The sequence below is a fragment of the Lissotriton helveticus genome, chromosome 7, assembly GCF_964261635.1.
Source record: "Lissotriton helveticus chromosome 7, aLisHel1.1, whole genome shotgun sequence".
NCBI classification, from domain to species: Eukaryota; Metazoa; Chordata; class Amphibia; order Caudata; family Salamandridae; genus Lissotriton; species Lissotriton helveticus.
In genome coordinates this window covers 987,645,542-987,670,380 of record NC_136068.1, presented here as the reverse complement: position 1 = coordinate 987,670,380, position 24,839 = coordinate 987,645,542, and the positions used below count along the sequence as shown (strand labels likewise).

General features: G+C 48.3%; 1 protein-coding gene and 1 long non-coding RNA gene across 2 annotated transcripts in view; one reads left to right on the top strand and one right to left on the bottom strand.

The window, feature by feature from the left end:
* LOC144769498 (uncharacterized) overlaps nucleotides 1-24,839 on the top strand; it is a 362,974-nt gene that overhangs the window by 179,897 nt on the left and 158,238 nt on the right. The window lies entirely within an intron of this gene.
* LOC144769497 (proton-coupled amino acid transporter 1-like) overlaps nucleotides 1-24,839 on the bottom strand; it is a 469,650-nt gene that overhangs the window by 368,975 nt on the left and 75,836 nt on the right. The window lies entirely within an intron of this gene.

Here is a 24,839-nt window from a genome sequence, read left to right as displayed (position 1 = left end):
AACAAAACAGACTTTGGAAGGAAGGTCAAAAGCTGTCAGCTGTTGCTGCACAATCTCCACGCAAGGAGGTGGAGGCTGGACAGGTTTGGGTGGAGGACCGTCCCCTCCTGCTGCGATAGAAGATCCTCCCGAAGAGGCAGTAGGATCAGAGGATCGATGGCCAGATGTAATGGTTCAGGATACCAGACTCTTCGTGCCCAATCCGGAGCAACAAGAATGACTTTGGCCCGGTCGTGCATGATCTTCAGCACTCTGGGCAGAAGTGGTATAGGCGTATAGAAGACAGCAACTCAACTCGCGATGAAAAGCGTAGCCGAGCGTGTGCGCCTTGGAAATTGCAATGCACAGAACTGCTGACAATGAGCATTCTCTTCGATGGCAAATAGATCTAACCAAGGCTCTCCCCACTGCTGAAAGAGACCTTGCAACCCCACTGCTGAAAGAGACCTTGCACCACTCCGAGTGAAGATGCCATTCGTGATCCATTATGCACCTTTGGCGGAGTTCATCCGCCCTGGCATTCAGTGAACCTGCCAGGTGGTGAACCACCAGAGATATGCCCTGGTGTTCCAGCCATGTTCAGAGGCGAAGGGCCTCTTGACATAGGGTCCACGACCCCACCCGCCCTGTTTGCTGCAGTACCACATGGCGGTGGTGTTGTCTGTGAACACTTGCACTACTCTTCCCCGGACAGAGGGAAAGAATGCCTTCAGTGCAAGACGAATCACCCGGAGCTCCAGAAGGTTGACGTGGAGCCCGGACTGCGCCGGACACCAGAGGCCTTTGATCTCTGCCTCTCTTGTGTGGCCGCCCCATCCCAGAAGTGATGAATCTGTCACCACTGTGAACTCTGGTTGGGGAAGGGAGAGGGATTTGCCGGTAACCCAATCCTGGTACGTTAGCCACCACTGCCGTTGTTGTGCAGTGCCCTCTGAGATCTGGATGCAATCGGAAAGATTCCCCTGATGCTGTGCCCACTGGAACTTCAGGTCCCACTGCAGAGATCGCACATGCCACCTGGCATCATTCACCAGCAGGATGCAGGAGGCCATGACCCCCAGCAGTCTCGGGTTATTCTGACAGAAACCCGGGATAGAGGCTGAAAGATTCGAATCATAGCCCGAATATCCCAGGCTCGTTGCTCGTGAGGATAGGCCCGAGACTGCGCCGTGTCCAGAACTGCTCCGATGTAGAGGAGCTTTTGAGAGGGACTCCGGTGTGACTTTGGCACGTTATAAAGAACCTCAGCTAATGCAGAAGGTCTGCAGTAGTCTGAAGGTGGGAGACGAAAGCCTGGGGCGAGCCTGCCTTCAACAGCCAGTCGTCAAAATAGGGGGAAGACTGAAACCCCTGATCTGCGCAGACGAGCTGTGACCTCCGCCATCACTTTCGTGAACACCCAAGGGGCGTTGTAAGGCCAAAGGGGAGCACAGTGAACTGAAAATGCCCATGGCCAACCGTAAACCGTAGGTAACGCCTGTGGGCTGGCAGGATGGGGATGTGGAAATATGCATCCTGCAAGTCCAACGCTACCATCCAGTCTCCAGGGTCGAGGGCAAATAGAACCGGAGTCACACATCTTGAACTTCTCCTTCTGGAGGAAGCGGTTAACGTCCCTGAGGTCCAAGATAGGACGCAGGCCCTAGTCCTTATTGGGTACCAGAAAGTAGTGAGAATAGCAACCACGACCTACTTCTGGCACAGGGACGTCCTCAATGGCTCCCTTGGCCAAGAGAGAGATGCAACCTCCTGGCGGGTAAGGGCCAAGTGATCCTTCGACATGCGATGGAATTGAGGTGAAATCATTGTGTTTATTATTAAGGGATACAGAAATCATTGCGTTTAAGATAAAGGGATCCTCAAAGAACGTCTGGAAAGGAGCTCTAGTATATCGACCTCCTGGCGCCAAAGGAGATTTTGCAAACAAGCTGGTTGAGATCATTGCACCATATGTCCTAGCCTCTGACAAATTCCTCCCGATAGGTGATTTTAATTATCATGCAGAAATACAATCTAACTTGGATACTGAAAAGTTAATTTCCAACATGAACACTCTTGGTCTCGTCCAGAAGGTTATAGGCCCCACTCATCGGGCTGGTCACACGTTGGACCGCCTTTTTTCAAATTCCCTTGATATTAAGGTAGACCCTCCCATCTCATTACTCTGGACAGACCATTACCTACTGAAATTTACCATACCCTTCGCCATAACCAAAGTGGCCCTGGAAAGCGAATTTACATTACGCAGGCAATTGAAAAAAATCACATTGCGCCCGTTTCCAAAACACTTCCACCCTGATTTGGTAACTTCTACCATGAGCGCAAGTACAGCAGCACGACATCTTGACAATGCCATAGAGACAGCACTGGACAAAATAGCCCCCCTAAGCAAAGTCAAGTGTAAGATTAGAACTGCCCCTTGGTTAACAGGGCAACTAAAAAACACCAAATCTCTATGTAGAATTGCTGAGAAAAAATGGCGGAAAAGCAAAGATCAGGCAGATCGCAAAGCATACAAAATATTGCACTCAGGCTATATGAGTGACAAAAAGGCGACAAAAAGAGCATTCCTTACGGAGCAAATAAACAAAGCTGAAAATTCCTCTAAAGAACTTTACCAAATTTTAAAAGAATTTACCACCTCCAGTAACCCATCAAGGATACAGAATTCCCAAGAGTGGACCGATGCTCTTTCGAAATTCTTTGAGGAAAAAACAACTGCTATCCACCTCTCCTTTCCTCCTCATCAAAACACACCACAGCTTGAAGCTCTGGCAAACTTGTCATCTGACCCGCCACATATTTTGAATGAATTTGCAAAATGTGATGCGACCATGTCATTCGGGCGGAAAATAAAGTCCGGGTCTCCCGCTGATCAGATCTCCCCAAACTCTTTTCTATACTTTGCCCGGCACTGGTGGAACGTTTGACCAGCCTTTTCAACAAGTCACTCTCGGAGGCAGATTTCCCTACAACATGGAAAGCAGCAAGAGTTAGACCAATCTTAAAGAAACCCACGGCCGACAATAACATCCTTTTAAACTACCAGCTCATCTCATTACTCCCATATTTCGGGAAAATGCTTGAATCCTTTGTCAATAAACAGCCTGTGAGCCACCTTGAAAACCAAGGACTTTTTGACCATTCACAATCTGGTTTTAGGGCATCACACAGCATGGAGACAGCATTGGTCGAGGTTGCTGACAATATCAGATTGGCCTTAGATAAACACCAATCAACCATCCTCGTCCTGCTCGACCTGTCTGCGGCCTTTGACACCATCTCCCATCGCATTTTAATTCAACGGCTTTGGGAGATTGGTGCCAGATGAATCGCCCTAAAATGGCTCACTAGTTACCTATCCGATCATGTAACAGCTGTCCAGATTGACAAAAACATAGCAGGTGGAAGACCTGTTAAGATGGGTGTTCCGCAAGGCTCTAGCCTGAGCCCAACGCTATATTGACAAAAACATAGCAGGTGAAAGACCTGTTAAGATGGGTGTTCTGCAAGGCTCTATCCTGAGCCCAACGCTTTTCAATGTTTATATGACACCATTGGTCAGAGTGATCAGAGCCTACAGCTTTGATGTTCTGTCCTATGCCAACGATACCCAGATTCTAATCACATTGGGCCCAGATTCACATGCAACCAAACAGCGTTTCAAAAATTGCCTGACCCATGTTGAGAAATGGATGAACACTAACCACCTTCAGCTAAATGGCAGCAAATCAGAAATTATCGTTTTTGGCAAAGCTGCAGAACACTGGACACATGATTGGAGGCCAACCAATCTGGGCAACTGTCCAATGCCTAAGGAATCAGTCCGGAACTTGGGTTTTTACATGGATAACAAAACTATCCATGAAAAACCAAATCAATCATATCGTCGGCACTTGCTCCAGACTAATGCGCAGCTTGAGTAAGGTCTTTAAGTGGATTCCCGTTGAGGCCCGGAAACCCCTAGTTCAGGGTCTAATCATAAATAGAATGGATTACGGGAATGCACTTTTACTCTCCATAAATGAACACCACCTGAACAGGCTCCAGGTTCTTCAGAACACTGCAGCTCGGCTGGTTCTCAATCTTCCGCAAAGATCCTCATCGGCCCCCTGTTTAAAAAGCCTCCACGGGCTTCCGGTGAAAAAACGAATCCTTTTTAAAACTCTATGCTTGGTTCATAAACACATGTATGTTAACAGTCCAAAATACTGGTCTCAAAAGCTAAGATGGTACAAGCCTCGAAGAGAACTCAGATCTAGTAATGAGTCTCTGCTGACGCCCCTCAGAATACAAACCTCCAGAAATGGCGGTCGCGCTTTTTCTTTTCTCGCCCGCCTCATGGAATAAAATGCCTCTTAATCTTCGCATCATCCCTGAACACAGCCGCTTTTGCAAGAAGCTGAAGACCTAGCTTTTTGTAAATTAAACCATCCTAATTCGCTTGTCAGAGCCGTCGGCAAGTGCCATGAGACTCCTCGGATGCGATTTGTGCGCGATACAAATGTACTTGACTTGAGGTGGCATGGATGGAGGGATAGTCTTGAAAGGGAGGGAGTAGCCCCTTCCGACAATCTGCAAAACCCACCTGTCCTACGTGATATTTCGCCAGTGGGGGAGGTGATGGTGAATCCTGCCGCCCTTGATGGGACTGAAAGGCCGTACTTGGAAGATTTGGAGCCTGCTGCAGAGGGGGCGCTGGTGGACTGGCCCACCCGCTGGCCCTCTAACCCACGGCGGCGGGATCCACATCCCCCCCACGCAAAGAGGCTGGCCAGCTAGCACTTTGGGTGAAACGTGGCTGACACCCCTTGCTTAGCCACGAAAGGGGTGAAAAGCAGACTGCACTGGGCGGGACGTGGAAGCCAGGCCTAAGGATCTGGCCGTAGCCCTAGCATCCTTAAAGCGCTCGAGCTTGAAAAGAAAAGACTGATCAGGCAGCCGAAGAAAGGCTGAGATGGCTGGAAGATGTCCCTTAAGTGTGCCCAGAGCAGAGCCCTGCTGGGCCAGAGAAAGGAGGAACAAAAGAACTTCAGAAAGAGGGGCAGAGAGGGGTTCCACAGCCTTTGCTGTGCACCATGCCACAAATTTGTTTCATCTACAGGTCTATACCGTCTTAGTGGAGGGACGCCTGGCTGCCAAGATAACAAAACAGACTTTGGAAGGAAGGTCAAAAGCTGTCAGCTGTTGCTGCACAATCTCCACGCAAGGAGGTGGAGGCTGGACAGGTTTGGGTGGAGGACCGTCCCCTCCTGCTGCGATAGAAGATCCTCCCGAAGAGGCAGTAGGATCAGAGGATCGATGGCCAGATGTAATGGTTCAGGATACCAGACTCTTCGTGCCCAATCCGGAGCAACAAGAATGACTTTGGCCCGGTCGTGCATGATCTTCAGCACTCTGGGCAGAAGTGGTATAGGCGTATAGAAGACAGCAACTCAACTCGCGATGAAAAGCGTAGCCGAGCGTGTGCGCCTTGGAAATTGCAATGCACAGAACTGCTGACAATGAGCATTCTCTTCGATGGCAAATAGATCTAACCAAGGCTCTCCCCACTGCTGAAAGAGACCTTGCAACCCCACTGCTGAAAGAGACCTTGCACCACTCCGAGTGAAGATGCCATTCGTGATCCATTATGCACCTTTGGCGGAGTTCATCCGCCCTGGCATTCAGTGAACCTGCCAGGTGGTGAACCACCAGAGATATGCCCTGGTGTTCCAGCCATGTTCAGAGGCGAAGGGCCTCTTGACATAGGGTCCACGACCCCACCCGCCCTGTTTGCTGCAGTACCACATGGCGGTGGTGTTGTCTGTGAACACTTGCACTACTCTTCCCCGGACAGAGGGAAAGAATGCCTTCAGTGCAAGACGAATCACCCGGAGCTCCAGAAGGTTGACGTGGAGCCCGGACTGCGCCGGACACCAGAGGCCTTTGATCTCTGCCTCTCTTGTGTGGCCGCCCCATCCCAGAAGTGATGAATCTGTCACCACTGTGAACTCTGGTTGGGGAAGGGAGAGGGATTTGCCGGTAACCCAATCCTGGTACGTTAGCCACCACTGCCGTTGTTGTGCAGTGCCCTCTGAGATCTGGATGCAATCGGAAAGATTCCCCTGATGCTGTGCCCACTGGAACTTCAGGTCCCACTGCAGAGATCGCACATGCCACCTGGCATCATTCACCAGCAGGATGCAGGAGGCCATGACCCCCAGCAGTCTCGGGTTATTCTGACAGAAACCCGGGATAGAGGCTGAAAGATTCGAATCATAGCCCGAATATCCCAGGCTCGTTGCTCTTGAGGATAGGCCCGAGACTGCGCCGTGTCCAGAACTGCTCCGATGTAGAGGAGCTTTTGAGAGGGACTCCGGTGTGACTTTGGCACGTTATAAAGAACCTCAGCTAATGCAGAAGGTCTGCAGTAGTCTGAAGGTGGGAGACGAAAGCCTGGGGCGAGCCTGCCTTCAACAGCCAGTCGTCAAAATAGGGGGAAGACTGAAACCCCTGATCTGCGCAGACGAGCTGTGACCTCCGCCATCACTTTCGTGAACACCCAAGGGGCGTTGTAAGGCCAAAGGGGAGCACAGTGAACTGAAAATGCCCATGGCCAACCGTAAACCGTAGGTAACGCCTGTGGGCTGGCAGGATGGGGATGTGGAAATATGCATCCTGCAAGTCCAACGCTACCATCCAGTCTCCAGGGTCGAGGGCAAATAGAACCGGAGTCACACATCTTGAACTTCTCCTTCTGGAGGAAGCGGTTAACGTCCCTGAGGTCCAGGATAGGACGCAGGCCCTAGTCCTTATTGGGTACCAGAAAGTAGTGAGAATAGCAACCACGACCTACTTCTGGCACAGGGACGTCCTCAATGGCTCCCTTGGCCAAGAGAGAGATGCAACCTCCTGGCGGGTAAGGGCCAAGTGATCCTTCGACATGCGATGGAATTGAGGTGAAATCATTGTGTTTATTATTAAGGGATACAGAAATCATTGCGTTTAAGATAAAGGGATCCTCAAAGAACGTCTGGAAAGGAGCTCTAGTATATCGACCTCCTGGCGCCAAAGGAGATTTTGCAAACAAGCTGGTTGAGATCATTGCACCATATGTCCTAGCCTCTGACAAATTCCTCCCGATAGGTGATTTTAATTATCATGCAGAAATACAATCTAACTTGGATACTGAAAAGTTAATTTCCAACATGAACACTCTTGGTCTCGTCCAGAAGGTTATAGGCCCCACTCATCGGGCTGGTCACACGTTGGACCTCCTTTTTTCAAATTCCCTTGATATTAAGGTAGACCCTCCCATCTCATTACTCTGGACAGACCATTACCTACTGAAATTTACCATACCCTTCGCCATAACCAAAGTGGCCCTGGAAAGCGAATTTACATTACGCAGGCAATTGAAAAAATCACATTGCGCCCGTTTCCAAAACACTTCCACCCTGATTTGGTAACTTCTACCATGAGTGCAAGTACAGCAGCACGACATCTTGACAATGCCATAGAGACAGCACTGGACAAAATAGCCCCCCTAAGCAAAGTCAAGTGTAAGATTAGAACTGCCCCTTGGTTAACAGGGCAACTAAAAAACACCAAATCTCTATGTAGAATTGCTGAGAAAAAATGGCGGAAAAGCAAAGATCAGGCAGATCGCAAAGCATACAAAATATTGCACTCAGGCTATATGAGTGACAAAAAGGCGACAAAAAGAGCATTCCTTACGGAGCAAATAAACAAAGCTGAAAATTCCTCTAAAGAACTTTACCAAATTTTAAAAGAATTTACCACCTCCAGTAACCCATCAAGGATACAGAATTCCCAAGAGTGGACCGATGCTCTTTCGAAATTCTTTGAGGAAAAAACAACTGCTATCCACCTCTCCTTTCCTCCTCATCAAAACACACCACAGCTTGAAGCTCTGGCAAACTTGTCATCTGACCCGCCACATATTTTGAATGAATTTGCAAAATGTGATGCGACCATGTCATTCGGGCGGAAAATAAAGTCCGGGTCTCCCGCTGATCAGATCTCCCCAAACTCTTTTCTATACTTTGCCCGGCACTGGTGGAACGTTTGACCAGCCTTTTCAACAAGTCACTCTCGGAGGCAGATTTCCCTACAACATGGAAAGCAGCAAGAGTTAGACCAATCTTAAAGAAACCCACGGCCGACAATAACATCCTTTTAAACTACCAGCTCATCTCATTACTCCCATATTTCGGGAAAATGCTTGAATCCTTTGTCAATAAACAGCCTGTGAGCCACCTTGAAAACCAAGGACTTTTTGACCATTCACAATCTGGTTTTAGGGCATCACACAGCATGGAGACAGCATTGGTCGAGGTTGCTGACAATATCAGATTGGCCTTAGATAAACACCAATCAACCATCCTCGTCCTGCTCGACCTGTCTGCGGCCTTTGACACCATCTCCCATCGCATTTTAATTCAACGGCTTTGGGAGATTGGTGCCAGATGAATCGCCCTAAAATGGCTCACTAGTTACCTATCCGATCATGTAACAGCTGTCCAGATTGACAAAAACATAGCAGGTGGAAGACCTGTTAAGATGGGTGTTCCGCAAGGCTCTAGCCTGAGCCCAACGCTATATTGACAAAAACATAGCAGGTGAAAGACCTGTTAAGATGGGTGTTCTGCAAGGCTCTATCCTGAGCCCAACGCTTTTCAATGTTTATATGACACCATTGGTCAGAGTGATCAGAGCCTACAGCTTTGATGTTCTGTCCTATGCCAACGATACCCAGATTCTAATCACATTGGGCCCAGATTCACATGCAACCAAACAGCGTTTCAAAAATTGCCTGACCCATGTTGAGAAATGGATGAACACTAACCACCTTCAGCTAAATGGCAGCAAATCAGAAATTATCGTTTTTGGCAAAGCTGCAGAACACTGGACACATGATTGGAGGCCAACCAATCTGGGCAACTGTCCAATGCCTAAGGAATCAGTCCGGAACTTGGGTTTTTACATGGATAACAAAACTATCCATGAAAAACCAAATCAATCATATCGTCGGCACTTGCTCCAGACTAATGCGCAGCTTGAGTAAGGTCTTTAAGTGGATTCCCGTTGAGGCCCGGAAACCCCTAGTTCAGGGTCTAATCATAAATAGAATGGATTACGGGAATGCACTTTTACTCTCCATAAATGAACACCACCTGAACAGGCTCCAGGTTCTTCAGAACACTGCAGCTCGGCTGGTTCTCAATCTTCCGCAAAGATCCTCATCGGCCCCCTGTTTAAAAAGCCTCCACGGGCTTCCGGTGAAAAAACGAATCCTTTTTAAAACTCTATGCTTGGTTCATAAACACATGTATGTTAACAGTCCAAAATACTGGTCTCAAAAGCTAAGATGGTACAAGCCTCGAAGAGAACTCAGATCTAGTAATGAGTCTCTGCTGACGCCCCTCAGAATACAAACCTCCAGAAATGGCGGTCGCGCTTTTTCTTTTCTCGCCCGCCTCATGGAATAAAATGCCTCTTAATCTTCGCATCATCCCTGAACACAGCCGCTTTTGCAAGAAGCTGAAGACCTAGCTTTTTGTAAATTAAACCATCCTAATTCGCTTGTCAGAGCCGTCGGCAAGTGCCATGAGACTCCTCGGATGCGATTTGTGCGCGATACAAATGTACTTGACTTGAGGTGGCATGGATGGAGGGATAGTCTTGAAAGGGAGGGAGTAGCCCCTTCCGACAATCTGCAAAACCCACCTGTCCTACGTGATATTTCGCCAGTGGGGGAGGTGATGGTGAATCCTGCCGCCCTTGATGGGACTGAAAGGCCGTACTTGAAAGATTTGGAGCCTGCTGCAGAGGGGGCGCTGGTGGACTGGCCCACCCGCTGGCCCTCTAACCCACGGCGGCGGGATCCACATCCCCCCCACGCAAAGAGGCTGGCCAGCTAGCACTTTGGGTGAAACGTGGCTGACACCCCTTGCTTAGCCACGAAAGGGGTGAAAAGCAGACTGCACTGGGCGGGACGTGGAAGCCAGGCCTAAGGATCTGGCCGTAGCCCTAGCATCCTTAAAGCGCTCGAGCGTGTTGTCAGATGCTCCGTCCATCACCACCCCCTTTTGTACCGCTTTGTTCACCATAAGTTGGCAGGGTATGCTCAGACGTGAGTCCCTTGCACACTTTGCCACTGGATTCAAGCAAGCCTGGCTGAAGACGGCTGAAATGCCAGAAACCGGTCCTAGGAAGCTTATTTACGGTCCAGGGAAGGCATGGCTTGGCAGTTCGGGCTGGACTGTTCCCATGAGACACAGGGTCAGACTGATTTGCATATGGCCATGTCTGAACTGGGGTGGCAGAGTGGGCTAAAGAACGGTGATGGATTAAACCCAGATCTGTTGACTGGGTGCAAGTGTCTGATTGTTTCAGATGCTCCGTCCATCACAACCCCCTTTTGGCCCTCTGACCCATGGCGGCGGGATCCACATCACCCCACGCAAAGAGGCTGGCCAACTAGCACCTTGGGTGGAACGTGGCGGACACCCCTTGCTTAGCCACGAAAGGGGTGAAAAGCAGACTGCACTGGGCTGGACGTGGAAGCCAGTCCTAAGGATCTGGCCGTAGCCCTAGATTCCTTAAAGCGCTCGAGCGTGTTGTCTGCCTTGTCGCCAAACAGGCGTCGTCCATCAAAGGGCATTGTCCAAAAGCGTTGCCTGGACATCACCCGAGAAGCCAGTGGACCTCAACCAGGCATAGCGTCTCAGTGTTACCGACGTGGAAATCGTCCTGCCCAGTGAGTTGGCTGTGTCCAGCCCACACCGGATGACGAACTACGCTGCTTCCCTCCGTTCTACAACGGCATGGGAGAGCACGGCCCGGGCCTCCTCCGGGCACCGTGGCAGCACCTGCACAAACGTGTCCCACACCGAGTGGGAGTAACAGCCCAATAGACACAGTGTTCACCGACCACAGTCCCAAGCTGAAGGAAGAAAATATCTTCTCAAGGTGGTCCAGATTCTTGGATTCCCTATCAGGTGGTGCGTTAGGGAATGCGCCTTTGGACGTGGAGGCTTGGACTACCAAGCTCTCTGGGGTAGGATGGGAAGAGAGGAAAATAGGGTCACCCGAATCCGGGCCATGGCGTCGGGCAATCATCCTATCCACAGGAGCCCATGTGTTGGGCCTGGACCATGTGCCCAAAAGGATGTCCGTAAGGGCCTCATTGAACGGCAGCAGGGGCTCCGAAGAGGCCGCTGTCGGCTGAAGCACCTCAGTCAGGAGGTTAGTCCTGATCACCACCGTAGGAAGCTGGAGGTTTAGGGTCTCGACTGCCCTATGCAATACCACTGCGTAAGACCCACCCTCCTCCGTAGCGACGGTAGGGGGAGAAAGTATGCCAAGATGTGGGGAGGTATGCAGACCACTGGTGTCACCCAACTCCTCTCTCTAGTCTGGTTCCTCTAACTGGTATGCAAGAGGGTCCACAGACCCCTCCCAATCCACCTCACCCTCTCATGGTAGCCACTCAGGGTGGTAGGACATATCAGGGGAGAACAGGGGCACAAAAGTACCGGTCGGCGCCGGTCCAGACGTCGGATGACGTTGGTCCGGCTCCCTGTCCTCAATGAGGGGGAGGCCGGGTCAGACGCCGGCTGGGGACACAATCGGCGTCAGAGGTGACGGAGGTGTTGTCACTGTATTCGGCACCGTAGGAGGTGTCATAAGGTCATACGGTCGACCAGCGCCGATCCAGAGCCAAGCCTGGATCCTTGGAGGCCCTGCGGCGCCAGAGCCGAAGCCGCCGGCATCAAAGTCCTAGAGCCCCCAGCCAAGTCCGCGAGGCCAAGGGGCGCACAGGCGGAGTCGGGCAGCCCGCAGATGGAGTGCAAGTCTTCGTAAAAGCTTCGAAGCTGGGAAGGGGTGCTGCGGCTCCAGGAAAGGGAGGGAAGGCCAGAGTCGACCCAAAAGGCACCACTGGCGGAGCTGGATGACTTCCTTCCGCTTCCCGCGTCGGCCGACAGATGGGGAGAACAAAGACTCCAGGTTCATGAAACGGCAGTCAGAGCACAACTTCGGGTCGTGGTCGGGCTCCAGGCACCAAAGGCACACGAGGCGCGGGTCCGTAACCGACATCAATTTGTGACAGGAGTCACAAGCCTTGAAGCCGGTCTAACGTGACATCCCTCCATGCACCAGGAGTCGATCGACTCAAAAAAGGTATTGACAAAAGTCGCAAAAACTGAGTCAAAAAGTGACTCAAGGTACCACTCTCTCAGGATCTGCGCTGTCCTGGTGCAGAAAAAGAAAGAACTGACGTCAGCGTGCGAGGGCGGCATCTCAGTAGATACCTCAAAGTAATCCCAGCGATCATGAGGACGAACGAGGAGTCGACCGACGCCATCTGTCGACGTGCAGGGGTACTGCTTCGAAAAAATGCCGCTTGATCCGGTCTGATGCCTGGGGGTAATTTTAAGGTAAGGAATCTATAACTAATAGTCTCTTATATGCATCTTTACATCAAGGGTGGTCACAAAGTCTAGGTCTTGGAACAGAGGAATGATTTCCAATTATGTCACAATTCTGAAACGCTGAGTGTGAACATATTAATTCAGTGGCTGGAGATTAAAGATAGGAAATAATGTGGCACTGCTCTCTGTAATGCGTAAGTATACATAATATCCCCCACCCCACTCCATCTTTGTGGGTTGTGCCTCTTCTATGGCACCTCTGGCAAATAAGTATGTAACTTACTCGAGCAAATATGGCGAATGATCTTTTTTTATTTTGTCATCTCTTAGTCAGTTGTGGCATGATAATAGTTTAAATTCTATGCAATATTTGTTAGTGACTGTGCCAAATACCTACAATTTGAGGTAGTGTTGTTATTTTAAAGAATCAAAAATAAGAGAGTAGTGAGGCACACTAGTTGAATCAAGAGTAAATTAAGTTCTAATGAAATTTAGACTTCTTGGGTGCACACAAGGTATACCCCTCTGGCCTAAGGGAGTATATGTACACAAAGAATGAAGCACTAAGTTAGAGTACTTAGTGTCCCTCTGTTGCACTCCGTTTAGGTTGAAGTAACCTTTTCTGAATTCAAGTAAGTTCCACAATCACTTCATAATATTTCAATTCTGAAGAATATTGTGTTTATTATCTTTTATTTGTCAGCATAATGATACTTCTCATATATGACTGTACATCATTTCAACGTTTTCTTTAGTATCTCAACACTTTATATGAACCATCCCAATGCATTTCGGGTCGGAGACCCTTCATCAGGGGACTGAGTGTCCTGGATGGAACCAAGCAGATAAGCCGTACGATATTTCAGAGTCTGTTTAATCACGGTGCAACGCTTGAGATTTCGGAAATTCACAATCCGATTAGAGACGGAAAAAGTGTGTAACTTACTCTAGCAATATGGTGAATGATCTTTGTTTATTTTGTCATCTCTTAGTGGGTTGTGGCATGATAATAGTTTAAATTCTATGCAATATTTGTTATTGACTGTGCCAAATACCCACAATGTGAGGTAGTATTGTTCTTTTTAAGTAGAAATGGATTAGTCTCCCTGTAATCAGTGTTGTAACAACAGGGGAATGGTTCTCTTAATTGAGATCTTGTATTGCCATATAAATGTCCTGCTCTATTCTGTTGTGGTTACTTGCTCTGCTGTGGCATCTCTTGCTAGAAAATATGGTGTCTTTGATATGGTGGGTGCTGGCCAGAGGCCATTCACCTTCTTTGTGTAAAAGTAACGGTGCTGCTGATGTAAAGCTCCTAAAAGACCTTTATTTGTCACTGTCCTTGTACGTTTTTGGACAAAGAAAAGCTCCTCATCAAATGAAAAATGTAACCGGTTCTTCTGGATCTTCTTCTAAAACCCGACAAGTAAAGCTATGTAAGCGGACGCACGAAGAGGCTCATAATGATTTGCCTACAGGCAGCATCTTCTGCATCTAAAGCTCAACAAAAACTAGCATTTGAGTGGCTTTCTTCTCATTATCTATCTACTGAACACTTTTTCTGTTACGTTCTTCCATCTCAACCCATTGAAGCTGTTCATATCTGCTAAAAGAGGCCTTAATATTATCAATTCTCCAACTCATAGATGCTTCTGTGATGATTGAGTCCTTCGGCTTCAATGTACTTGGTCTACTCACTTGTAAGTTGACCTTCTGTAGTACAGAATTAAACGAACTCTTGCTTCCCATGTGAACACTTGTGGAGTCTCGTTCAAGGTGGCCTTACAAGTGTATGTGTCATGTATTAAAGCTTTATATTCAATTCCATGTGTGGTGTAATGGAACAGCCCTCTGAAGGAGAAGCAAAGAGGTCTTTTGAAAACTTTGGCATAGGCAAGTACAAACTGGTTTTCAATTAACCTGTTAGCGTTTCTATGTGACCAAATTCTACCTCCTCCACTTGCATCCACACACCATGTTGGCTTGCTACACTCAGTTTCCCTGTTCCATTCAGAAGAAAGAGCCTTCTCCAATGTCAGTTTTTTTTTTTTTTTGGGCTGGTTCGGTCGGAAGGCATCAAAATAGTTTTAATGAGTGGCAGAATGTCAGGTTCTAGCTTATGGTCATAAAGTGTAATCTGTTTTCTCCATGTTTAAATGCATGCAGCCATTGGGAACATCATAAGGAAGCAGAAACTGATTGGGGTCTGGCGTGCTGATCAGATGGTACCATTTCCTTCAATTTAGCATTTATTGGACTCCGGTAGGAAGATAATGACTTTGTGAGACAGGCACTGTAAGTCATGCTATTCCTGGGGGAAGCCGGAGAGGGCCTTCTAATTAATGGCTCCGTTGACATTTGAATGGACCTAATTCAGGAGGCAGACTGCCCCTAATTTTGCTGAAATCACCAGATTTCTCTGAGAGCTTTACACCAGAGGTGGTGTAAGAGCACGTTGTGCCCACCCATCCCCCTTTATTAGTTTCTACTCCATTGTGAGTTATTCATGAGCCCCAGGGAAGAAGTATTTTCTACCAGTGGAATTCCCAGAGGGACCCTAAAGGTTATACACAGGTTATATTTGATGTTTTTCACCCTTCACAAACAGAAGGGTTGAAATGTCAACGCTCATTTAAGAGGCGTTAGTTCATCTTGCCTCTACAGTTAAAAAGTAATACAACTTTAGGTCATTCTGAGATATTAGGGTGTCATGCTCTGTCTGTTATGTAACTGTTTGTTATGTAAATAATTCATGTATGTATTGTAATATGTTGCGATAGATGTACAATTCACGTCTTTTTTCTGTTTAATTTACTTAGTGTATAAGTCCTGTTTTTTTTTATTTACACATGTTTATTTATTTTATTTAGGGGGTTTTGTAGAGCGCTTGGTGACGCACAGCGGCGTGTCCCCGCGCTAATGAGCTAATGTCTACCAGACTGATAAATGCAGAAAATTACTGTGAAAATAGAGCAGTCTTCAGCTTGGCTCTGAAGAGTGTTTCTGAGGGTTCTAGTCGCAGTGCCATTGGTAGCTTGTTCCATCTGGATGCTGCAAGGAGCCTAAAAGATCTTCCACCCATCCGGGCTCTGGACACCTTGGGAATTGACAGGAGTCCTGAACCGGAAGATCTCAGAGAGCGAGATGGCTCATAGGGTGTCAGCAATCCTTTCAAAGGGAGCGGAGCTCTCCCGTTGATGATCCGGTGGCACGTGCACAGGGCTTTGAATTCCACCCTGCTGCGAATCGGGAGCCAGTGCAGAGACCGGAGGGCTGCTGCGGAGCCCGCTCTTCTAGGTAGTCTAAGCACTAGTCTAGCAGCGGCATTCTGGAGAACCTGGAGACGGCTCAGGTTCTTTTCCAAGGTTCCCAAGTAGAGAAGATTGCCGTAATCCATCTTTGACGTGACTAGTGCATGCACCAGAGTTTGGCGGGCTCTGATAGGTAAGAATTTTAATACCTTCCTGAGACTTTTAAGGGTCCCAAAACATGATCCAACCACCTGATTGATCTGAGGACCGAAGGCAAGGTCAGAATCAAACCAAATGCCCAGGTTCTTTGCTTTCTGGCAAGGGGCAGGTAGTGGGCCCAAGCACGGTGGCCACCACGCCGACGTCCACGCTGATTGGCCTCCCCCCACTACCAGTACCTCGGTCTTGCCTCCGTTGAGTTTGAGGCAATTGGCGGACATCCAGGCCGCGAGATCTTGCATGCAAGCTCTGAAGATGTCCGCCGAGGGACCGGGGGTACGTGATAGGGAGATGACCAACTGCGTGTCGTCGGCATATGATACCATTTGGAGGCCGTAGCTCTCTACCAAGGTAGCAATCGGGGCGACATAAAGATTAAAAAGAGTAGGGCTCAGGGACGAGCCCTGCGGCACCCCCTGATCCAGAGAGATGCGCTCAGAGTAATGGTCACCCTGCCTCACTTGGAAACCCCGGCCTGTAAGAAATGAATAAATCCACTTCAATGCTGCCCCTCTCACCCCGCCTTTGCTCAGACACTGTAGCAAGATGGAATGTGCTACAGTGTCGAACGTGGCGCTGAGGTCCAGGAGGATTAAGGCCATGGTTTGTCCCTCATCAGCACCTTGCCTGAGGGTTTCGGTAGCCCTAAGAAGGGCAGACTCCGTAGAGTGACGCGGCCGAAACCCGAATTGCGTAGGGTGAAGGAGGTTACTTTCTTCCACAAATTTCATTAGCTGTTTATTTGCCATTTTCTCCGCGATCTTAGAAAAATAAGGCAGCAAGGAGATGGGACGAAGATTCTCTAGCTTCTCAGCGCTAATGTTGGGCTTCTTACGTAAGGGGAGCACCACAGCCTGTTTCCAGTCCTCTGGTATGGAACTGGATGAAAAGGAGATGTCTAGCAGATGTCTGATATAGGGTTCTAATGTTTCCAGACTGTCTCCCAGCCTCTTTGGAGAGGCGGGATCCCGAGGAGAGCCAGATTTAACAGATCTGCAAATCCCCACTAAATCCACCGGTGGAGGGGTGGTAAAATTAAGTAGTAGATTGTGATCGGCTTCATCACTCAATAAGTCTGCTGACATTTCTGCTGCAGAAGGTATAAGGGGAAAAGCGGAGTAAATCTTGGAGACTTTATCTCCGAAGTAGTTCGCAATGCGATTACATGCTGCTACTGAGTGGTCATCCTCTAAGGTAGAGGTTTTAGGGGTAGCCAGGGTTTTATATATGCTGAACAGTTCCCTGGACGAGTTCTCTGCCTCGTGGATTCTGTCAGCATAGTATGTGGCCTTCTCTATCCGTATCTTGTTGTGATAGGCACGTCTCTTAACGAGATAGGCCTCTTTCATCCGGTCGTCGTATGCCACTCTCCACTGCCTTTCTGCACGTTTACAGTCCCTTTTGGCACAGCGCAGCACCTCGCCAAACCAGGGGGCCGTAATGTCCTGTTTCGGAGAAATATATGATCCTTTAACATATAAAGTTTAAAGTTGATTCCAATATTACGATTAGTTCGTACTTCTTTTTGTTAAACATGTGTTTAAGCAGATTCTTTTGCAAACATTCAATGGAATCCCACAGTTTATGGGGATAGAAAAGTCAATTGTGTAAAGCGTGTTGTGGCAGAACCACTGTTCGTTTAATGTAATAAAAACAGAGGCAGATACTGGATGAAAAAAAAATCCCAGAACCCTCCCTGCCCTTAATTCAGTTCTAAACACTCAAGTGGCCTGAAGTATAATAGAATTGGAAAAGTATGTTAAACAGAACAATAACTGTAGAAATAATGCATTACTTGGTGGCAAAGGCCTTTACAGCAATGGGATTGTAGATTTTACTTTTCTTCATCAGATTGTGGACACAATGAGGCCTATTAACCACTGCATTTTGCAGTGCATTGGTAGTACTGCATAGTACTAAAGACGAACTACAATATGCTATTCACATACATATGTATGGCGGTTCTACCTAAACCTCTCCTATCTTTTTCTGTTCAGATATCTCTGCCTTGACTATGGAGTAATGAAGTTACTCATAAGTGAGAAAGATAACTTACAGGTGTAAGTTACTCACAAGTGTAAGTTACCTTTGTGAATAGCCCTGAATGTCTACGCCATGTGTGTATGTAAATGATTCCAAAGTGAATTGCAGCCTCAAACTTCTGGGTTGTACATTGCACCCTAGTCAATCCCTGACCCCAGTATTAGGCACATACTTATTTTTCCCATAGACGTAATATCTAATTTAGTGGGCTATAAGTCTGTGCACTAAAGAAAGAGGAATTAAAATAATGAATTCTAGATGGAACGAGGTGCTGTAATCCCCAAGAACAGATAATGAAACGTAAGATCTTCCCCTTAAACAATCCCTGACACCCAACACTATTGTTTTTGGTTTTAATTGGGGCTACTGAAGAAGTGGTACCTATTTTGAATATGGAAGGACACAGTACTGCTTATGTTGCATCATTATAAAGCGAATACCAAAGGCTAGATGCGAGTGGGGAATAGTTGACTGGAGCTGTCATGTTAGAGCACAACTTTGCTAAATGTAACATAACACTGAGACGTAGTGTCGTATGCCAACCAAATAGATAGGAGGAGTGTGGAATTCCATTTTTTTTTACTTGTTACACATTATTTTACTATGCAAGAAAACAAGGTTTGGGGGCGTAGCCAGCCAACATGGCCACGTGGAAGTAATCCACGACGGCTCGGCCGCTGTAGTCTTGGTAAGATGGGATAAGGCCAGCATTGCACACCGAAAATGAGAAAATAAGAGGAAGCTACTTAAGCCTGCAAGTTCGGGGAGAGGGGAACAGTGTAGGACTGATTGTGTCGGGGCAGGCCCGGCCTGGCTGCGGCCCATGAGGAAGGCTGCGATCGCAGAGGCCGAGCCTAAGAAGACATTGACGGGGTGCCCTGCCCCGTGAGAGATAACGGAGCTACTGAGTGAGCCTTCACCATCGAATCTGAGTGTGGCCCCCCCCGGGTAGAAGGTGAGTGCGAGCCATGAGTGACGCACAAGAGACAATTAATGCGGCACCCACCCAGAAGGCATTAAAAATGAAGCTGAGGCGTGTATGAGAGGGCCAAACTGAAACGACCAACACTCAACCGATTAGAGCGAAAAAAAGCCTTCGAGGGGCCCTCAACGCAGAGGTCCAACACGGAGGAGCCATTTGCCTGACTGCCGGTTGGGACAATCCTCTGCATGTTAAGCACCAGGCTCCATTTTGAGTGAGGAGGGGAAGGAAGAATAAAGCCACAAATACGAACTATTCCCCCACAAGATCGTCAGCGATACTTGGTAGAGTCAAGAGGCATGCCAGCCCAAAGCTGGGAAGAATGCAGAAACGTGAGAAAAAATAGAAAATAAAAAATAAATGGAAAATGATATAGCAAAGGCAGAATCCAGCCCTTGAAGTGATTAACCCCAGGATACTCAACAAGAACACAGGAGAGATGCCCCACAAGGGCCACTCAGCCTTAGGACCAGAGTAAATGAGGAGCGCTCCCCCATCGACTCAACCCAGGTCCCCTTAACCATGCCACACAAAGGGGAGAATCACGAAGGGGTGTATGAGACCATAAAAAGCGAAGGGTGGGGTTGTTTAAGAGGAGACAAGCATAGCAGGGGTGCGACCCCCAGTTGAGCATCGGGGACACCGAGAGGCTACTTTGCCAGTCATCCCTAGATGGAAAACATTTCTAAGCACAGAGAGACGAGAACAGAAGGGAGGGGGGGGATCATAAATCACAAGTCTGATTAGGACAATAATGTTTGCGAAACCAGCCCAAAGGAAATTGAGGGGTCACCTATGCCTCCCAAAAAACAACACAACAATAGTCTCCTCATACTTTAACGCCTCATCCTCCAAAGAAACTTCGGCACCCGCAGGAGGGGGGGGGCCACCATGGCAATATCTAAAGAGTACTTGCTTGCCACCCTGAAAGAGTTTAAACAAGAATTACGAGAGGAACTAAAGGCCAACATGACTCAGTCACTAGACTCATTAAAATCTGATCTCAGTAGCAGACTGTATACACTGCAGCAATATGCAGACTCAGTGGACACCAGGGTGATAGACCTAGAAACCGAAACAAAAACGTTGGAACAACGGATGGGAAACCTGGCACAGACCACAAAGGAACTTCAAGCTCAATTAAAAGCAATGCTAATGAAAAACGAAGATCTAGAAAATAGGTCACGACGTGAGAACATCCGCATTCGCAACGTAGAGGAAGGGGCGGAGGGACTAGACATGGAAGCCTTTGTGAGAGGCCTCTTCATGGAAATCCTGGGCAGTGCAGCGCCTAAATTCAAAATAGAACGTGTGCACAGAGTAGGAAGACAATCTCAAGGAGAGAAGCGCCGACCTCGCGACATCCTTCCAAAGATGCACTCCTTCAAGAACAAAGAGGCCATCCTGCAACCGGCCAGGAAGATGGACTTAGTGCGGGATTCTCATGTGATCTCTATCAAGATGTAGTTGCTGCCACACTAGCACACCGACAACTTCCCAGGCCTGTCACAGAGAGGCTCAGAAAAGACAATATCAGATATCGGTTGACCTACTCCTTTGGCCTAGGGGTTGAATATCATAAAAAGGCGCACCATATCACAGAGGTCAAAGGAGCCTTTTCTATTCTGGGCCTTCCAATGCCAGAGAACAATCAAGAAGAGAATAACAGTGATTTTCATGAAGGCTATTCATTTGGAACAATAACAGGAAAACAGTGACAAAGTCATCGCCCACCGTGAGGACAGAAGAAATAGGGAACCCCGGATGCACCATAAGTGACGTGAGACCCTTCACAATTGTTGGACCCGGCCTCATGGCGTGGTCCTACCCCTCCCGCATGGCGGGCCCAGGACGATATCCGCCCTCCACCAGACCTCGGGCGGCCCCTTCGGCCCGATCCTGCACGCCCCAACCCCACAGGGCCGGCTACCATCCCGGTCCACCCGCGCAGGCCTGACCCCAGCGTAGGCCCATCACGACCTCAGCACGAGGCCGTGCCCGACTCCATCTTGGACCCGCCACGTCACAACCACGTGGCCTCGGCCCCAGCCCAGGCCCCAGCGAAGCCCCGACATCGAGGCACCAAGATCCACCCAGGTGGTCGAGTAGCCACTCGACAGATCCCGGGGGAAGGGGAGTTTCGATGGGCCTCCAGCCGTCCCCGGACGCCTGGTATCGATCGCCCTCCGGCCTCCCTGGGCGCTGGCTCCACCCCCCTGCTGGGTGTCTGGACACCATCATCCCGGCCCCTCTGGCCCCCAGGCGCGAGGGTCCAGACTTCAAAGACCTCCAGACCTATATCTGGGGCAACCCTGGATTAAGACTTCAGTTGTATCCTGGACTGGAAGCCCTGCTGACGCTGTCACGGCCGACACCAGACGAACTCGTCCGTAACCCGACGACCTTCTGAGAGCCTGCTGGCGCTGCCGCGGCCTCCCTTGCTGAACCATCTGAGAGCCTGCTGGCGCTGCCACGGCCTACCTTGCTGAACCTTCCGAGAGCCTGCTGGCGCTGCCGCAGCCTACCTTGCTGAAACCATCTGAGAGCCTGCTGGCGCTGCCGCGGCCTACCTTGCTGAACCTTCCGAGAGCCTGCTGGCGCTGCCGCGGCCTATCTTGCTGAACCCTCTGAGAGCCTGCTGGCGCTGCCGCGGCCTATCTTGCTGAACCATCTGAGAGCCTGCTGGCGCTGCCGCGGCCTATCCTGTCGAACCATCTGAGAGCCTGCTGGACGCCTTTCTAACAACAATTTAAAAAATACAAATTTGCTGGTCTCGCCAGAAAATTCCAAGAGATGCGAGTGCCACCACAACTCGTCGTCTCCACCGAAGATTAAAAAGCAAAGTTGTAGGTCAAAGGCAGCCCTTTGACGATACCACGAAAACCAGTGCCACCAATCGCAACCACGAAGAAACTATCTCAGATCACTAAACTAATACATAAGATAGACTACAGTAGCGGACAATGGTCCGATTCGCCTCAAATGCTTGATATAAGCCACGATAGTGGTCAAGTTCAGGGGACAGTTGTCCCAAAGTTATTGGAGCCAAAATATGTATTCTATCCTCTGCTGTTATTTTCTCTCTTTTATACTTTACTAGCGGGGACCTGGGTGACCAGGGTAATAGGTGTATTACACAGAGGGGCTATGCACACCAGAGGAGTGGGTTTGAACAAAAGGAAAGACACAGCCACAAGCGGGGAGGGGGAAAGAGGGGGGTGAGAGACGGGAGGCGGGGGGAATCCAGAGAAAAAGTACAAGTTTACACTGACAAATGGTAATCAGAACACTATCCTGGAATGTTAAAGGGATGAATGCCCCAGCCAAAAGCCAGAAGATTTGGAAATATCTCACAGACCATCACTATGATATTGTAGGGCTGAGGAAACTCATCTCAAGAGATCAGAGGATCACAGAATAAAACATAAGATATACCCACTGATATATAAATCATCCGCCACTTCAAAACGTAACGTAGTCTCCCTTCTTTTCCACGCTTCCCTTAAATTCCAACAGGAGGACTTTAGGACAGACAGGCAGGGGAGGACAGTATTAGTGAAAGACAGGATTCAAGGGAGACTGTGCACAATTGCTGCAATATACGCATCCAAGAACAACCAAGCAGGATTTCTACACAATACCTTATCTGGGGGTTTCGCAGAGGGGAATATAATCCTGATGGGGGATTTTAATCTGACCTGGAATTCCGAGGTAGATAGCACACACCCACACAGAGCCCATACAGGCAGTTTTCTTAAGAACCTGGAACACACCATTCACGATTTGGAGCTCAGAGACACCTGGAGGGAGGCACATCCGGAAGAGTGGGATTATACATTTGTTTCACATTCTCACAGCACCGATTCGAGACTTGATTACATCTTCATGGGTCACACATTAAACAGGCAAGTACAAGAAGCCAGAATACATCCCATCATAATCTCGGATCACGCCCCAATACAGGTCTCCCTGAACTGGACTGGCCCGAACCAAAATTTAAGAGATGTTTTATTCCCAATGCCCTAACTAGGGACACTACAATGCGAGATGCCCTGCATACTGCAATTAGGGATTTATTCCACATAAACAACCCCCAAGACACGACACCAGCAAATAACTGGGACGTGTTTAAAGCTGTGATAAGAGGCCAATGCGTAAACCTCATGGCAGCCCTAAATGAGGACTGCGGAAAGAATAAAACTGGAGGGGGAACTTAAAGCACTAGAACAAACACACAAGACTAATCCCTCACTCATGCTACAAATACAAGTCACAGCTTTGAAGGGGAAACTGCATGGGATATGCTCTAATAGGATGGAATTTAACTTGTTACGACTCAAACAGATTTCATATGCACAGGGCAATAAAGTGGTGGCCCATCTAGCGCAACAACTCCGGGTGAAAAGAGAAACGAAGTATATGGGGAACATAAAAGACGCTAGAGAGGTACCGACACAAGAATCTTCAGAGACTTCTATAAGTCTCTATACACAGCTGATCCATTCAGTCCGCAAGCACAATCAGAATATCTTAACACATTAGATCTCCCACAAATAACAACCACCCAGAACGAATGCTTAAAGGAACCCATAACAGAGGAGGAAGTATGACAGGCACTCGGGGGTCTGAAACTACATAAGTTGCCTGGACCTGATGGGCTAATTGCTCAATTCTACAAAACTTTTAGTGCAGAATGAATCCCTCGGTTGACTTCTCTTTTTAACCACATAGCGACCACTACACAGACAAAGCAGTGCAAGAGTGAGGACCTTATTACAGTGATTCACAAAGCAGGGAAAGATCTACAACACTGCGGTTCCTACCGCCCCATAGCATTGCTTAACTTCAACACCAAACTACATTCTAAGATAGTGGTCACTAGGCTAGAAAACATGATGCCGGATCTTATTAATCCGGACCAATCAGGATTTATTAAAAATAGGCAAACACACGAAAATGTGCATAGAGTGACCCATCTTATAGATAAAGCCTCCAAAATACAAATCCCTGTAGTGCTAGTAGGCTTAGAAACCAAGAAGGCGTTTAGATCGAGTAGATGGTTTCTCTTTTGGACGCTTCAACAATTTGGATTTTGTGACACTTTCATAAATATGATTGCAGCCAACTTTGCAGCCCTGTAGACCAGCGTTCTGGTCAAAGTATCAGCATCAAAAAGCTTTTAATCTGGGTAGGGGAACACAGCAGGGTTGCCCCTTATCCCTGCTTTTTTTTGCCACAACACTTAGAGAAAATCAAGAGATTAAGGGAGTAAAATTTGGCAAAGACGAACATAAAACTTAATTGTTTGCAAATATATTTATGACATTATCAGAGCCGAAACATTCCCTGATAGCACTGCTAAGGGAGTTGGAATGTTTTGAAGGAGTAGTGGGCCTACGTATTAATTTTTAAAAATCCTGCCTGCTCAAATTGACACTCGCAGAGGAGGTAATGGAGGGTTTGCTGGCGTCCACACCCTTCCGATGGGCCAAGAAGTGCTAACATATCTAGGGATAAGACTGACCCCCAAAATCTCAGGTCTATTTGCTGCTAACTATCCTCCCCTCCTGCGACAGCTTCGAGCCGACCATAAGAGATGGGCGTCCCTGTATTTCTTCTGGATACGCAGAATCCATGCCATCAAGATGGTGGCCCTCCCACAATTCCTACACTTATTTCACAGCCTACCTATTGAGCTCGAGAGACAGACTACTTACAAGAAGCTCACTCAATGGTAAAAAAATTCAGATGGCAAAATAAAAGGCCAAGGCTACATTTACTCTCCTTAGAAAGCCTAAGGACGAGGGAGTATTGGCTCTCCCACATTTAACCTTATATTTTAAAGCGGCGCAACTCTGTGTCATAGTGGAATGGTCCCAGCGCGAATCGGACAAACACTGGTTA